This window comes from Protopterus annectens, chromosome 7.part0 (assembly GCF_019279795.1).
Source record: "Protopterus annectens isolate FY-2018-M chromosome 7.part0, PAN1.0, whole genome shotgun sequence".
NCBI classification, from domain to species: domain Eukaryota; kingdom Metazoa; phylum Chordata; order Ceratodontiformes; family Protopteridae; genus Protopterus; species Protopterus annectens.
The window spans coordinates 993,104,852-993,121,002 of record NC_056739.1 but is presented as its reverse complement, the minus strand read 5'-3'; positions in this window follow the sequence as shown (position 1 = coordinate 993,121,002).

Here is a 16,151-nt window from a genome sequence, read left to right as displayed (position 1 = left end):
ACACCAACATATGAATGGGCACAGTTTGAGAGCAAAGTTTTTTTGCATCAGTTTTATGACATAGAAATAAACGGAAAAGATGTCAGCCTTATACCTCACAGATTTAGTGTCATAGGATAAAGCAAAGCACTACCAAACCTGGTTATGTATAGTAATTGAGTGAGGTTCACATCAAAACAGAACATCCCCTGGCTTCTCCAACTAGGTTACATAGCATAACAGCATGAAACAAAGCTTGCCTACAATCAGGAAAGTTAATTTAAACTTAAGATATTGTAGAGTGTGCCTCCTTCTTCATGTGCTTATGCATTACTAGCCAGTGGTATATCACAAAAGAAAACCTTTTTATACTAATACTATAGATATGTCATTCTTATAGAAGCAATGTATGTAATTTCACTGTTCATCTTCTCCTGCATGAATTCTGACATAATTACATTTAAAGGTGTCCTGCAATGTATTTTTATTGTTTATCTTCAAGCATTTATATGTAAAATAGTGTTCCATGATCCGTGTTCTAAGTGCTTATTCATTCACTTAACATAACCAGCTGTATTCGAGAAATGGAGGCTGGAAGGTAGCTAGATAGTAAACTGGACACAGAACATTTTTGATAAGGTAAAACATACACTACAATAGGAACATTTCTCTTCTCTCTTTTGGAGTTGGTATAACAATGTTGACACGATGCTATTAATGAATTTACATGAGTAATCTCCAGAGGAGAAAGCAGGTGCTTCTCTAGAGGATGAGGTACATGCCCAAAGTGTTCCAAACATGAAGAATTCCTGAACTGGTACTAGCTTTGATAAGTATTTTATGAATTTAGTGTTTAAAGAAAAAGCCCTTTAATGTATATATTGCTTTAATATCAATATTTCCAAACTTGGTTAATTGTTATCATTGGTTCAGTTGGACATATCATTTAAAGCCTATGTTCTGAAGACTAAATTTCACAAATTTGTGCACTGAATGCAGTATGAATAAAATCACAAAACAAGTATGTTGTGTGAAGGAAAAAAGCCCTGAAGTTCTGATAGACTCGACTGTTGTTTTCGTTCTCCAAAGTTAACAACATTACTAGGAAAGAAGCATAGCTGCACTCCAAAGATCCTTCCATCAACTAACTTCTCTGTAAAGAAGAGGGTTTTTCTGTGCAGATTTTTCAAGTTATCAGCTGTCTGTGAATAAGGCTTTATACAACAGTTGTACTACTTGCCTGAATTAATGTTTCATCTTCTTTTTTTATTTTTTTTAATTATGTTTAGGCAATGGGAAAATGTACACTGTCATCCTGATTGGAGAATTAATGTTCTATAGCAGGTCATTAATGTACAAGTAAAGCTCAATAAAAAAACACACACAAAGTCCACTGCTTCATGACAGCATATTGAGCTACTATGAAGCAGGGTCTGAAAAAAAAAAGCAAATGGCCTCTATGTGTAACACTCACAAAACACACCTTTGCTTTTAATGAGCATAAAATAATAAAAAAGATAAATTATAAAAGAAAAACTCATCAAGCAAAAATACCTATAATAGCAGTTAAAATGATTTGACGATTTACTTAAACTTCATCAACCATAGTTTAAAAAAGCCACATTTAATAAGGTGAAAAAGAGAGAGAGAGAGATCAACACACAATATCTGACAATACGAAGTATGAAGCCACAATGTCTAGCATTATCGACTAACTGTAATCCTCAGTGATTTCCTAGAAAATAAACGAGGCAAGTCAAGAATGTTCTGCAAAATCAGGGAGATTTGGGCAGATTGCAATGCTTTTTCATTCATTTCATCACAGTGGCAGGCGAAGTGCATTCAGTCAAGAAAGTGTCTGTAATTGTGGGACATATTTGTGTGCATATGTATGTATATGCTTGTGTATGTTCCTATGTATATCTGCGTGTGTGTGTGTGTGTGTGTGTGTGTGTGTGTGTGTGTGTGTGTGTGCGTGTGTGTGTGCGTGTGTGTAGGTGTATGTGTTGAAATTAAATACTTACATTTTGGAAGCAAAGTTCTCCAATAATTACATATGCTGCAGCAACTTTGAAAATTTGTAAGAGGATACATTTTACATTAAAAATATACATAAAAAATATATATTAAGCATAGTAATGTCCTCCATGGTTGGTGTTCCAGGGGTGTAGGAGGCTGATACCACTGGGAGGGCATTATTTCCCTAATACAACACAGCCTATCAGGCATTATGGTTTACTTACATTGTGCTCAGAAGATAATTTAATTAACACTATGTTGTTAATCATTACTATTGTCAGTATTCTTGTGTCGATCCCACTTGTGGTGGTATCAGTGAAATGATTATATGATATGTGAGGATGTTAATGAATGTGCTCTCATGTTCACCCAGTAACGGTATTCGGTATTATGCATTCTCCTAAGGTAATTTTAAAAGTAAGGACAAACCATTATGATAAGGACATTTGCAGACAAAATGGAGCTTTCATGACTCTCATTTTACCTCTATTGTCTTCTACACTAATTTCTAGAATAAGAAAGAGATAAAATGACAATAAATGCACTGATATCTATTGTCAGGCGTGATCAGGCAGAGAATTTGTTCCAAGCCTGTTAAGAATGATGAGACTAGTATGTGCTAAGTCTTGTTGTTTAATGTGAAGTTGTTTGTAGAAAATTATCTTTTTACAAACAAGTGATGCTCTGCACTATATATTGCATGCATTTTTTTAGCATTTGAATCAGTAATACCAGTTTCAGAGTATATTGACTAATGATAATTTTTTTCAACTGCAGTAAGTATAAGTCATCTAGCACCATAACATGATGTAACATGACATAACATAACCTAACATAATATAGCATACAATAACATAACATAACATAGCATAACATAATATAACATGAGATAACATAACATAACACAACATAACATTAGTATAATATAACATAACATAACATAACTTTGATGTCAGACAAGGACTACTTGGCTCATATCATTTAACTTTTTTTCCTTGTCTTTGGGTAAATTATATATGTAACCAAAAGTTTTTAATGCCTGCAGCTGTCTGCACTATGAGCTGTCATAGTCACTCATCATTTTAGTTCATGCTGCCATCACCTTTGGAAGTCAGTTCCATTTTATCTCTCATCTAATAAAGGTCAAATTCCAAACAATTTTCTTACCTAAGGTCGTACTGCAAGGTTTCAACCAAAGCTTTAATATTGGGGGCTGTTAAGGAGAGTTACCCTGTTATCTCAAGTAGTTTATGCAAAGGGGTGGAAACATGCAATCCCTTGTGGGTGGAATAATACAAATTGGTGTGTCATCTCATGACCAATCCACACTGACTTTGGATAAATCCTATATTACTCATACCCACTTTTGTACTATTTGTAAAATTGTCAATATATTTCACTGATTTAGCACTTCTGAGTTATACTTCATGCAAACATGTACAAGAATCACACCTTCCTGAAACATTTTTGGGGAAACTAACATGGTTTTGTGGTGTACAAATTATAAGCTTAAGGTAACATTTGATTACTATTATGGGCACACATGAAATAAAAATAGGCAAGAAAATCTTAAGCCAACTAAATGAGATATTGACGATATTGGATATTTTTTTATATATATTTTAATTAACTCTCTGATTGACTCCTGATACTTGATAGACATACTTGAGTCACAATCAACCATGCAAATACATATGTGAGTATTTTATTTGAAGTACAGTCTAATCCACTAGCACTGTTCATTGCATATTTTTTTACAGAACCTGTTAATTTATGAATGTTATATTCTGCCTTGCTTACATTTTGCTTAGTTTATTTGCAGACTCACATGCACAGTATGTAGCTCTGTATTTATTCTTCATGCTTGTTGTTTGCCTTATGGTGTGGGTCACAGATGAAAATGAACCTGATGTTAAGACCAAATCTGTTATATGGTTAACAGAAGAAAGTGCAGTTGTGTAAGTAAACTTACTACAGCATTACATGTTTGACTGACACTGGAGCAGTAGCCTTTGCTATATATATGGGTTATATTCTAACAAGGCCATAACAACCTGACAGCTTCTAAAAGATTAAGGGCACCTTCCATATGCCCACATTGTGTAGCAGCTCAAGCTGAGCTGACTAAAAGACATGTTTAGGTGTAAAGTCATTCAGAGCTTTAGTGTCACCAAAGAATATGCTACTCTGAGGCTTTCAAGGATAGAAGATTGGCTTATGCTGTTCCTTTCCTTGGTAGATAAGTTCCTTTGGGGAAATACCTTGCATTCAAAAATTTTTATTATTAATATTTTCTCCTTCAGGAAAGCTAAGAGTTTCTGTTCTAACTAACTGTCATGAAACCATACAGTAATATTCTTTCACTACCAAAATAATGCATCTATAAAGAGAAGAGAAAAAGAACCAAGTGAATGATCTGGAAATATATCATATCACACAAAGGGATATGGAGAAAAAAAACATTCAAAAATCAACACCATCAATTTCTGGACATTCATTTGATTAAATTCATGAAATTTCAGTAGGTGAAATCAAAGGAGGAGTTTGTGAAAAAAAACTGTGAATTGTTGTAAACCATCGCCATTTGTTTGTACTACTTGTTTGTCAAGGATCTTGGGAGATGCAGCTAGAGATGAAGTATCTGGTGACATTTTGGAGGTGTGGTCAGATGCTGGATCAGACTGGGTAAGTTAGGGAACATGTTATGTTGTCAGAGGATCTTCTTTTGAGTTTGCAGAAAGCTCTAGATCCAGAATCAGCATACTGTGAAGTATTAAATCTAACAGAAACACCAGTCTAAGAAAATTTGTATAGTTTATTTTACAAAAACATTTGTATAGTTTATTTTACAAAAACATTCAATGTATGTTCTCTAGAAAACAATTTTTTTACAGCTTAACAAAAGTCCACAGTGCCTTCAATACAGTCCCACATAGCTGGCATACAGTGTCTTTCAGTAGATATCTCTATCTCTCTCTCTCTCTCTCTCTCTCTCTCTCTCTGAATCTTACAGTAGCTATCTCCATTAGATTACTGCAACAGGAACAATCTCCACCTTTCTTCTTTTGTTTTCTTCCAGGTCTTCATTTACTCTGACTCCCCATCCAAGATGGGCAAACAATATTCACTGCACAAGTTTCATTTAGCCTTCCTTTTATACCGCATAAATGTTTTTCATCAAGTAAACCTGTTCTAGATAATACAGCAAATGTTCTTTTAAAGTCCATCCATCTCTGTTTGAAATTGGACATGTATTTTCATTTTTGTCTCTCATATTCATTCCATAGATTATTAATCTGTCTTTTTTCATACTCACATACCTTGTACAGTTTCAAAAAATGTCACAGAATATCTCTTTATTAATCAAAATAAAAGCTCTTACCTCTTGTGTTTTCACACCCAAGAGTAAAATTACATTGTCTCATACCTCATATCTGTTCAATTCCTAGTTGCTTTGCTTTATATTCTTACCACAAACTTTCTTTTTTTAAAGGTCCTCTTTTTTCTTTTCATTCTGCCCACCTTGTATAGTTGCCACTTGTACACTGGTTCCTTCCAATGTTGCTTCTGCATCCTCCTCCTGTATTTCTTCCACAATGTCCCCCACAACACCTCATTCTCTGGTTTGCTTTGATTAATCAAATTTTGCAGTAAATAATTTTTCAGCCCTCCCTAAAGGAGGGTTTTAACTGCTTGAATCCGTGGTTTGGCCAAAAAGCTGCTGCTAAAAAAGTGTCTCCGAATTTTTCACGCCATCTATATCATCCTTCACTGAGTTGACATTCGCCTCTGTTCCTTTTGCTGCATTCTCCATCTTGTATACCATTCTCTCAGCTGCCACTGCACTAGGAATGGGACATGCACACATGCTCACAGCTACCACTTTTGTGAGTGCTGATCTCATGAGTAGGGGAAGTTCCCTAATGCCCTGTTCAAATTTCTCCTAGAAGTGGAACTACCACCTCAGGTATTCCCTGAAAATAAGCCATTATCAAAGTGGAGCTAGCCTGGTCAAAAAAGGATTATTAATTCTTGAGAAAAGAAGTTAATAGTTCTACTGCTGACATTATTTTACTTCTGCAAAGAAGCTCAATCTTTGTTCCATTCCTAATATCATATTTGAAGTATACCTTTGAAATACTGGCCCATTTCAGACCCCTGCATCTTTTACACAGAATTCAAAATGCTGCTACACCCACTGATTAACTGCTAACAAATAAATTCTTTATGTATGGCATTATGAAACACATCCTACATTCAGATTTGGCTCTTGTGGCCAAATAATCCCTCACGTAGCCAACGAAACATCATATGCAGATATAAGCAAAGGTATTTTTCATAGGCGATATATCTCACTGCTTGAAAATGGTATTTGAATTTCTTAGTCACACAGTGCTCTGTAATAAACTGTCCCACATAGAATTCACCAGTCATTAACAAGTAATAACAAAAACATGCAGACATGCAGAAAACCAAATGAGATATCAATTAACAGAAAATTTACCTAGGAGAGATTCTATTCTGGTATGGTATATGTTAATAAGCAGCATTTTCTTAATGTGGGATGTGTGTGTGTGTGTGTGTGTGTGTGTGTGTGTGTGTGTGTGTGTGTGTGTGTGTGTGTGTGTGTGTGTGTGTGTGTATGTATATATATATATGTTGTGAACCAGACATTTCATGGTACATTGGATTTAATTCGCTCTGTAACTGTCACATCACCTTGTATATTTATATTTTGCCAATTGTTACCAGACTATCATTTTTGATCCGGTGTATATATATTTCTATTTTATTTATATATATGTGGCAGTGTTAATAGAATTACGTAGTAGTGTAGCTTTCAATTTTTTAGTACGAATGCACTCACGTAGTCATTGCCTTTGCGCCGTTACACATTAACGTATGTGACTTGCCTTTTGGCTTGACATGCGCATTAAGAGATGAAGTCGGTACGCTGAGTAATGATCAGCTTTCAGGTTTTCTTAGTAATCTGGTTTCACTCTTATATGATCTATACAAGGTACTAGTATGGTACCAGCGTTAACAATGGTGACTGTTTTCAATGGAATTGATGCAAGTTTAATTGATCTATGTCCTATGAAGTCTTTGGAACTCATTAATAGACTTTTAAATCCGTCGCTAACAGCTTCAGATAGGGTTATATACTAATCAGACAAGTAAGGTTGTGTGACTTATATCTTGTCATTATTGCAGTTGAACATAACTTGGTAATAATAATGTTATGTATGTAGATTTTAATATTTTACTACAAGAATCATTATTTTGTTTGAAAGGGGCATGTCCGGATTATTTTGTGTTTTGATCTAATTTGATTATGTGTTTTGATTAGTGCACTGATATCAAATGGTCTCTGTTCATAATTACACTGCGGATCGCCAAGATTACAATAAAGTACATTTTCATTTTAAAATAGATTTTTAGTTAAAGATGTAATAGCGCAACTTCATAGGAAGTTACGTCATGCTCAACTTACATATGATTGGGCAGAATGATGTTTTAGAGTATATTTTAAACTTTGCTTGGCTCTTGTATTTGGTCTGATGAAGCGGGTGTGTTTGCCCGCGAAAGCGCTTACCTTCTGAATAAACTTCATACTTTGTGTATAACGCTTTGGATATACATTTTTTGCCTCCATAAGTACGGACTTTTTGGTATTTGGAAGTGACTTTTGCTTAATGTGATTTTCGTTTTACAAGACTAGCTGTTTGAGCTGACGCCTATTACATCCACTAACTTGATTCAGTTATTCAGCTTTTGGATATTTTGTTTTCAATCCAGCATTTTATTGAGTATATACTCCTATTTTAAAGCGAATTGATTCAGAGTATATCTTGAATTTGGGGTCTGGCTCCTAGGGATTTTTCTGGATATATATATATATATATATATATATATATATATATATATATATATATATACACATATGCATGTACATATATCTATCTATCTATCTATATATATATATATATATATATATATATATATTCCATTTGCAAGCTCAAAGTTTGAAAACTTCGAACTGCAAATGGTCGAAACCATAAGATCGAAATTTTGAAACTTCAAACATTTTGGTTGGAGATTGTCGTACAGCGTGGAACGGGAAATTTACCATTTTCCTCACTGTAATGTGATCTCGTGGTTGTTATATTTATTTAGCAGGGGGTGTGGGGGCTGCAGTGGGGTGGGTCTATATTATAACATCGAAATCTACAAAGATCGAATGTTATAATATCGACCCCGTAATGTCAAATGCTGAAAACAGCAAAGGTGCAGGACACCGAATTCTTTCCCAGGGAAAGAATTTGGTGGGCTGTTGCTGTGGCTTTGCTGTTTTCAGCGTTCAATATGTTGGAACATTATGGGTCAGGTTCAGGTAAGTGTGCGATTGTGTGTAGGTTAGGGTTAGGGGCGGGTAAGGTGAGTTAGGGTTAGGGGCCGGGTCAGGTAAGTGTGTGGTTGTGTGGACGTTAGGATTAGGGCGCGGGTCAGGTAAGTGTGCAATTGTGTGTGGGTTAGGGGGCAGGTTAGGTGAGTTAGGATTAGGGCGCAGGTCAGGTAAGTGTGCGGTTGTGTGTAGGTTAGGGTTAGGGGCCGAGTTAGATGAGTTAGGGTTAGGGCACGGGTGAGGTCAGTGTGCGATAGTGATGGACCTTAGGGTTAGGGTTGGGTTAAGGTAAGTGGATAGCTAGTAGTGTATGTAAAGTTTAGTTTAGGTGTCAGATTTTAAGTGTATGTGTGTGGATTGCTGTTTTTTGTGTGTGTTTGTGTTGTGTGTGTTTCTCGGAATAGCAAATTTTTTCCCTGGGAAAAAATTCGCTATTCTGACTGTTCGATGTTTTTGGATTTTGGTGTTTAGGGTTCAATATTATAACATTCGATCTTTGTAGATTTCGATGTTATAATATAGACCCCAGTGGGGCTTGCCCCCCTGCAAAAATGTAAAAAAAAAAATTTGTTTTATTTTTATTTTTTTTATTACAATTTCAAAGTTTCAAAACCTCAATCTTATGGTCTCGATCATTTGCAATTTGAAGTTTTGAAACTACAATCTTGTAAAGTAGATCCCTATATGCATTATATATATATATATATATATATATATATATATATATATATATATATATATATATATATATATATATATATATACACTATGTGTGTGTGTGTGTGTGTGTGTGTGTGTGTGTGTGTGCCAGACTAGATCAAGCCTCTAAAAGAATTTTAGAACAAATGGTTGGTAAAATATTACTTCACAGTAGCTATAATATCCACTAGGTTCCTGACAGCCAACATGATGTTACTAATGATAGGATTATTTGGGCCTTTCTTAGGTAATTGCCCCATGCCACTAGAAGTGACAAAATGCTGATGTAAATCACTCACTCAACTCATTCAACAGGGAACTAAAAAATGCTCTGAAAATATTAGTTCATGCTATACATTTCCAAGTAACTGACATGATCGTCAGAACATGCCTTCCGGAATACAAATCATTGGCCACAAAATTGGTTGCTATTTAGATATCTAAAGGACCTGCCAATTGCAGGAACTGTCCATCTTCTTTAAGCAACAATCTATTCTTTCTAGTATTGCTGGCATCCTTTTTTGTTTTATTAACATATTTCTAAACATTCTAAGAAGTTGTGTTCCACTTAGACCAATCAGTAGGAAAAGCAATAGACTCCTCAGAATTAACAAAATTGCTAGGGAAGCCATGCAAGAAATACATGATCTGTATAGAGACCATAAATCTGTTAGGAGATGGAAAAAACTAAAATTTATATTAAGCATTTAGAAACGAAGGAGATAAATCAAATTGTCAAAGAAATATTACTATATAACTCTACAACATAAAAAATTCAAATACACATGCCAGCTGGCTAGTAAGATGCAAATGTTATTTATGTATTTAAGAAAGTATTTTAGATTGGATTCTTATTAACAAACAACAACAAACTTATTTAGTAGGAACTCAGCCTGATGATGTAAGTGATCATACCTTAATTTACATAATAAGACAAAAGAGTGACACTACTAACACCTCAACCTATAGGATCTCACGAAGAAATAAACACTTTAACCCATTATCATTCCAAAATGAACTAAATGCCTGCAACTGGAACCCTCTAAAAATTCTCCCCCGTGAAGAAGCTGTTAAATATTTCAATGTTAAATTCTTAACAATCCTTGATGAACATGCTCCAAAACAATCTATTAGAGTTAAATCTAAGCCAGCCCCTTGGCTGTCTAAAGAAACAAGACAAAAAATATTACTTATGAACAAATCTTGGGCTAAGTGGAGAGCTACCAAAACTACCTCTGATCTGCAAGCCTTTAGACAGTTAAGAAATAGTACTAAAAAAGCCATATTCACAGACAAAAAGAACTACTATTGTAAATTACAGCAAACTCACCATAACAACCCCCAAAGGTTCTGGTCAATCTTAAATGGACTCCTACACCCAGGCCAGTCTAGTACACCTTCTCCCTTAGGGGCTGAAAAGAATACCTCACATCAAACTGCTAATGCCTTTAATACCTTTTTTACTGACACCATTACTTCACTAGCCTGTCACCTTTCCATAGACAAGTCTAGCATCCCTAGCTCCACATCTCCTAATCTCCCTATATTCCAACTACAACCCATCTCTACCACCTATATCCAAAAACTTATCCAAAAACTTAAACCCTGTAGCCCCTCTGCTGATCAGTTACCATCTGAATACCTTCAAAAAGCAGCTGAAGCAGTTGCCTATCCCATATCCATCCTTATAAATAAAACCATCATTGAAGGAACCATCCCTGCTATCTGGAAAATCTCCCACATAATCCCTTTACATAAAGAAGGTAACTCCAATGAGTATTCTAACTACAGGCCTATAGCACTCTTATCACCCTTAGCAAAAATTATGGAGAAATGTATTCACCATCAGCTAATGGACCACTTAACTCAATATAACTTACTAGCTAACTGCCAGCATGGCTTTAGGCCATTTCATAGTACCACCACAGCTCTCCTATCCTTTACTGATTACATCAATAGAAACCGCAACAACAACATCCTCTCATCAGCACTCTTTATAGACCTGTCAAAAGCCTTTGATATGGTAAACCACCTCCTGCTCATAAAAACCCTAGAATCTCTTTCTCTAGACCCCAAGGCTGTTCACTGGTTCACTTCCTACCTTAGCAACAGGCAACAGGCAGTTCTCTGAGAAAACAAACATTCATCCCTTCTGCCATTCTCTCTTGGTGTCCCTCAGGGCTCCATTCTAGGACCTCTTCTCTTCTCTTTATTCATAAATGACCTACATGCAGCAATACCTCAAGCTACATGTATACAATATGCAGATGATTCTACACTTGTATGTCCTGCTAAAACCACATCTGAACTACAAACACTAACACAGAATGTATTTAGCACAGTTGAGGCATGGTTCTTGAAACGTTGCCTCCTTTTGAATGCCAAAAAAAAAACAAACTTCTGCTCTTTAGGCCTAATAGTAAGTCCTCCCCCATAGAATTCTGTATTATATCCAATAATGGCACCCATATATCCACTAATTCTACCACCAAACTGTTAGGTATCACAATCGACAATAACCTCACTTTTGATAATCACATCAATAGCACTATTAAAACCGTAAATAGAAAACTGGGCTCCTTCTACAGAATTAAAACCTTCTTAACTCCAACAGCCAAAACTACACTTGCTCACTCTCATCTTATTTCTACTCTTCTCTGCGCTTCACCCATATACACTAACCTAAAGAAAAATAATCTCACTAAACTAGCTAACACATACAATAGCATTGCCAGATTTGCTACTGGGAACCCATTTAGAACTCACCACTGTCAGAACCTACAGCAACTAAACTGGCTTGAACTAAAAAACATGCTGACACTTTCCCAACTCACCTTTGTCCATAGGATATTTTACCAACCTAATAACACCCCTATACTTTCTAACCTTATCACCCCTTATACTAACCTAAATTCCTTACACTCTTCGAGCAAACTTCCTGTGAGGTTAACTAAGTCTAACAACATCGCTGGTATTACTCCCTATTCTTCAATATCATAGGTAAGTATTGGAATCTTCTACCTACTGCTCTAACTTCTATTCCCTCCCCCTGCCTCTTTAAACAAAAGCTTAAAAAACATCTTAAAACACGCTGGTTATGCCCATTCATCAATCCTGACTAATCTTGTGATTCCACTAATTATTCTTTTATACTACCTTCTTTCATTATTGTCTATGCTTACCCCTTGGGATGCTTCTATCAAAAGCACCTTTGCAAGTAGTAACTGCTACAAATTATTAAAAAACTTTGGTTGTGTAATTAATTGTTGAATGGACTGTATATTTCCACAGATGTTTTACTATAACAGAACTCTTCTATCTTGTATTCTGAACAGAAATGAGGATGATGTCCTCTCTAGTATATATGCATGATCAGTTTAATGTAGTTTAGATTCCTGTTTTTGCCTGGCATTTTCTACCTCCTTTCTTTGCTTTTGTAGATAATTTCTCTGTGTTTGCTTCTATGTGGAGCTTTTCTCCCAGGCCTCTGCTGAAAATGGAAATGTATCCAGTTGGACTAGCCCGGTAAACAAATGTAAAATAAATAAATAAATAAATAAATAAATAAATGTATGTATGTATGTATGTATATGTTATAGCAATAACACACAGCAGTGTTTGGGTAATGCTGGCTTTACCCACCCCCAGCCATTGGTTATTGCTATTATACAATGACATTATTTAAGAAAAAAGTTAGTTGCTTTTCTTAAATAATGTCCTTGTATAAGGGCATCATGCTGCTCTTCCATGTTTTTCCCCAGTATCCTGGGGCTTTCCTGATGTCTGCACATGCATATGGGACTTTCATTCCCATGCTTACACAGTATATCAGTGCTGTGTAAAGGAAGTAATGGAGAAAGGAAGATCTCCACTGATTTTTTTTTTTAAATAAAAGTCCTTACCAACTTTAGAACCAGTGGTCCTTAGTTCTTTGTCTCCAGTAGAAGCTTTAAAATTAGATAGTCCCAGTGTTATGGAGTTCATTGGGTACAAAATAAATACATGAAAAAACTAAATTAAGAATTATGAAGAAATACTGCCACACTCCATTAGCAACCTGCCCATCCTCTTGTCTAGTTACCACTGTAACCCAACATCTAAAGAAAAGACACTACCATTGTCTTTCTTCCACTTTTCCACAACCCTAGAGATGAAGGATTTGTGAGACAGTCGACTGAAGCAGAAAGGAGCAGTATTTAGTTTGCACCCAATGAGCTCCGTAATGTCAGGACATCTCATTTTAAATTGTGAATGGGTTTGTTTGTTAGAAGTAATCCAAATAAGGCTTTACCTTGAACAACCTCACTAAGTAGGGATTAATGGAAGTGTATCACCTTTGACACTTTTTATGCTGGGGAGGTGGTTATTGGATATATATCTGTTTCATTAATTTCCAGGAATATGCAAACAAACTTCTACTGGAGAAGAGTAGCTGAGACCATTGGTTTTAATGTTGGTACTGACTTGTTATAGACCAATAATGCATCACTTTTTAACTAAAAAAAAGAAACCAGAAGACTTTCAACGTACGGGAGAAATGGGACAAAGAAAATAAAAGGATAATCAGGTACATTTCTCTAGTTTTGCATAACATACCCGATTATCCTTGTAGTTTTCTCTCCCATCTCTCTCATTGGTTTGAAGTCTCCAGTTTTGAAAATGTATTATTTTTTTTTTAAATGAAAGAAAAGTAAATTTTTTTATCGCATATATTAATGGAAGAAAGTCTGGGTGAACAGACCTTTTTCCATTGGTATATTCTTGATTTACAACAGGCACACTGGCTGGGCTGACCAATCAGTGTGCTCATTTTTTAAATGTTAATGCACAGTCATTCTATAATTAGAGTGAAAGCCAGGAGAGAGAAATTGATAGAAGTAAGGAAATGAAAAAAAAAAAAGGGGGAGAGTAAGAAAATGTAAGGTATGAATAGGTAATAGTTCTTATTTAGGAATATAGTTTATCCTGGTGTTGAGGATGAACAGTGCCAGCATTTGTTAGGGAGGTCTTTCATAGCAGTTTTGAAGGATGGGAGGGAGGGCACTAACCTGATGGATAGAGATACAGAGTTCCAGGCCTTAGGAACATGGTACGGGTACAGACAATGTCCAGCAGATTTGACAGGTCTGCAGAAGTATTTGGTCTCTGAATCATGACTGACTGGGAACATAATTGTGTAGAATGTTATTTACTGATAGAAATGTAGGCGGACTCTGGATAATTTTATAGGTAGCAAGAAGCTGTGTATATGTTCCTTGATGAGATATTTCCAACCAATTTAGGCTTTATAGTGTTACACAGTGGTGGGTTCTGAAAATGGTATTTGTTGCAAATTTAACCACATTGTTGAAGTATTGTTTATGTTTTGATGTTTTGTGATGCCTGAAGGTTAGTAAGGATGGGAGCACAATAAAAAAGTGTTGGGAGGAGATAAGTAGTGGCAAGTATAGCTTTACGTGGTCAGCGAAAAAAAATTGGCTCTATAAAGCATGCATAGTTTTTGATTTTTTTTTTCTTATTCAGTTTTGTATATGCAGGTTGAATTTAAGGTTGTCATCCACTATCATCTCTAATAATTTGCTATGAAAAGTGACTTCAATGTATGTATTACCAAGAGAGAGTTTTGCCTTTTCGTTGGACAGGGACTTGGGGGGAGGGGGTACTTAATTTTCTTTTTTAGGGTTGAGCATGATTTATGAGTTACAAACCCATGTTTCAGTTGTTGTTAAAACTTGTAGAGTAATTTTTTGGAGGTATGCCATGTTGTCAGATGTGCAAAGGATTGTGCAATCATCTGCATATTATATTAGAGAGGCCTGTTGTGTGGTTGTGTTGAGGTTTTTGGTGAGAACATTATAAAGAGGAGGGGACAAAGGATAGAGCTTTGTGGTACACCAGTGGTGAATAGGAGGTATGAACAGAGGATAGAGTGCCATTTTACTGACTGATACCTATTGGATAGATAGCTTTTGAGACATAGATGAGTGGGCTGAAAGAGACCTAATGAGGACAATTGAAGTAGACGTTTGTTGTGACAAACTGTGTGAAGGCTTTAGACAAGTCTAGATATAAGGAAGAGACTAGTTTGTTATTATCTCTAACTTTATTAACAGCATCGGTATAGATTAAAAGTGCAATGTTAGTACTGTGGGAAAGATGGAAGACATGCTGTGTGAAAGATGAGTTCTTCCCGCAGGAGATAGTTTAGCAATTGCTTTTGAATACATTTTTTGGAGAGGGGAAATAAGATTGCCATAGGTCTAAAGTTAGTAATGTCTGTTGAATTTCCTCCTTTGTGCAAAGGGATAACGTGTTACTTTTTCCAGAGGAATGAAATGTGGGATTCTTGGATTCACCTATTTACAAGGATTGAGACAGGGTAGGCAATGCTATCAGCTGCCATTTTAAGGAGCTCACTTGGAAGGCCATCAGCTGAAGTAAAGCATGATTTAAGTTTGTTAAAGAGTAGTTTTATATAGGATGTGGGCACAGGTTTGAAGGTTAAAGTGGATGAGGTGATACATGGCTGCTGGCAGGGTTAGGATTAGATGTTGGGAAATCTTTGGTTAGAGATGCTATACTATCTCTGAAATAAGAGTTGCATTCTGTTGTGGTTTCAAGTGATGAGTTATTGGGAGAGAGGTTTAGGTTGAATTTATGGCTGGGGTACAAGATTTATTTAATTGCTCTACAGAATTTTTTTTTTGGGGGGGTGTTTTCTATTATTCTGAAAGTTATTATAGTATGTTTATTTTTGTCTTCCTTAATTTGCTGCTTAGTACGATTGCAAATCATTCTGACATTTTCAAGATATTATGCTGTTTTATATTTTTGCCATTCTTTCCATGTTTCTTCTTTATCCTGCATTAGCATTCTACTCTTTGGGATAGCCAAATTGCATTATTTTTTTTTAGTCTTCCTTCTACGAGGTGCAAGGCTATTTAGGATATTCAGGAAATCAGTAATGAATTCATTTATGATATCATCTAAGAAGAAGACTTTTAGGAAGTTCTAGTTAATAGATGATAGGGTAGTAAGTGTTAAATTA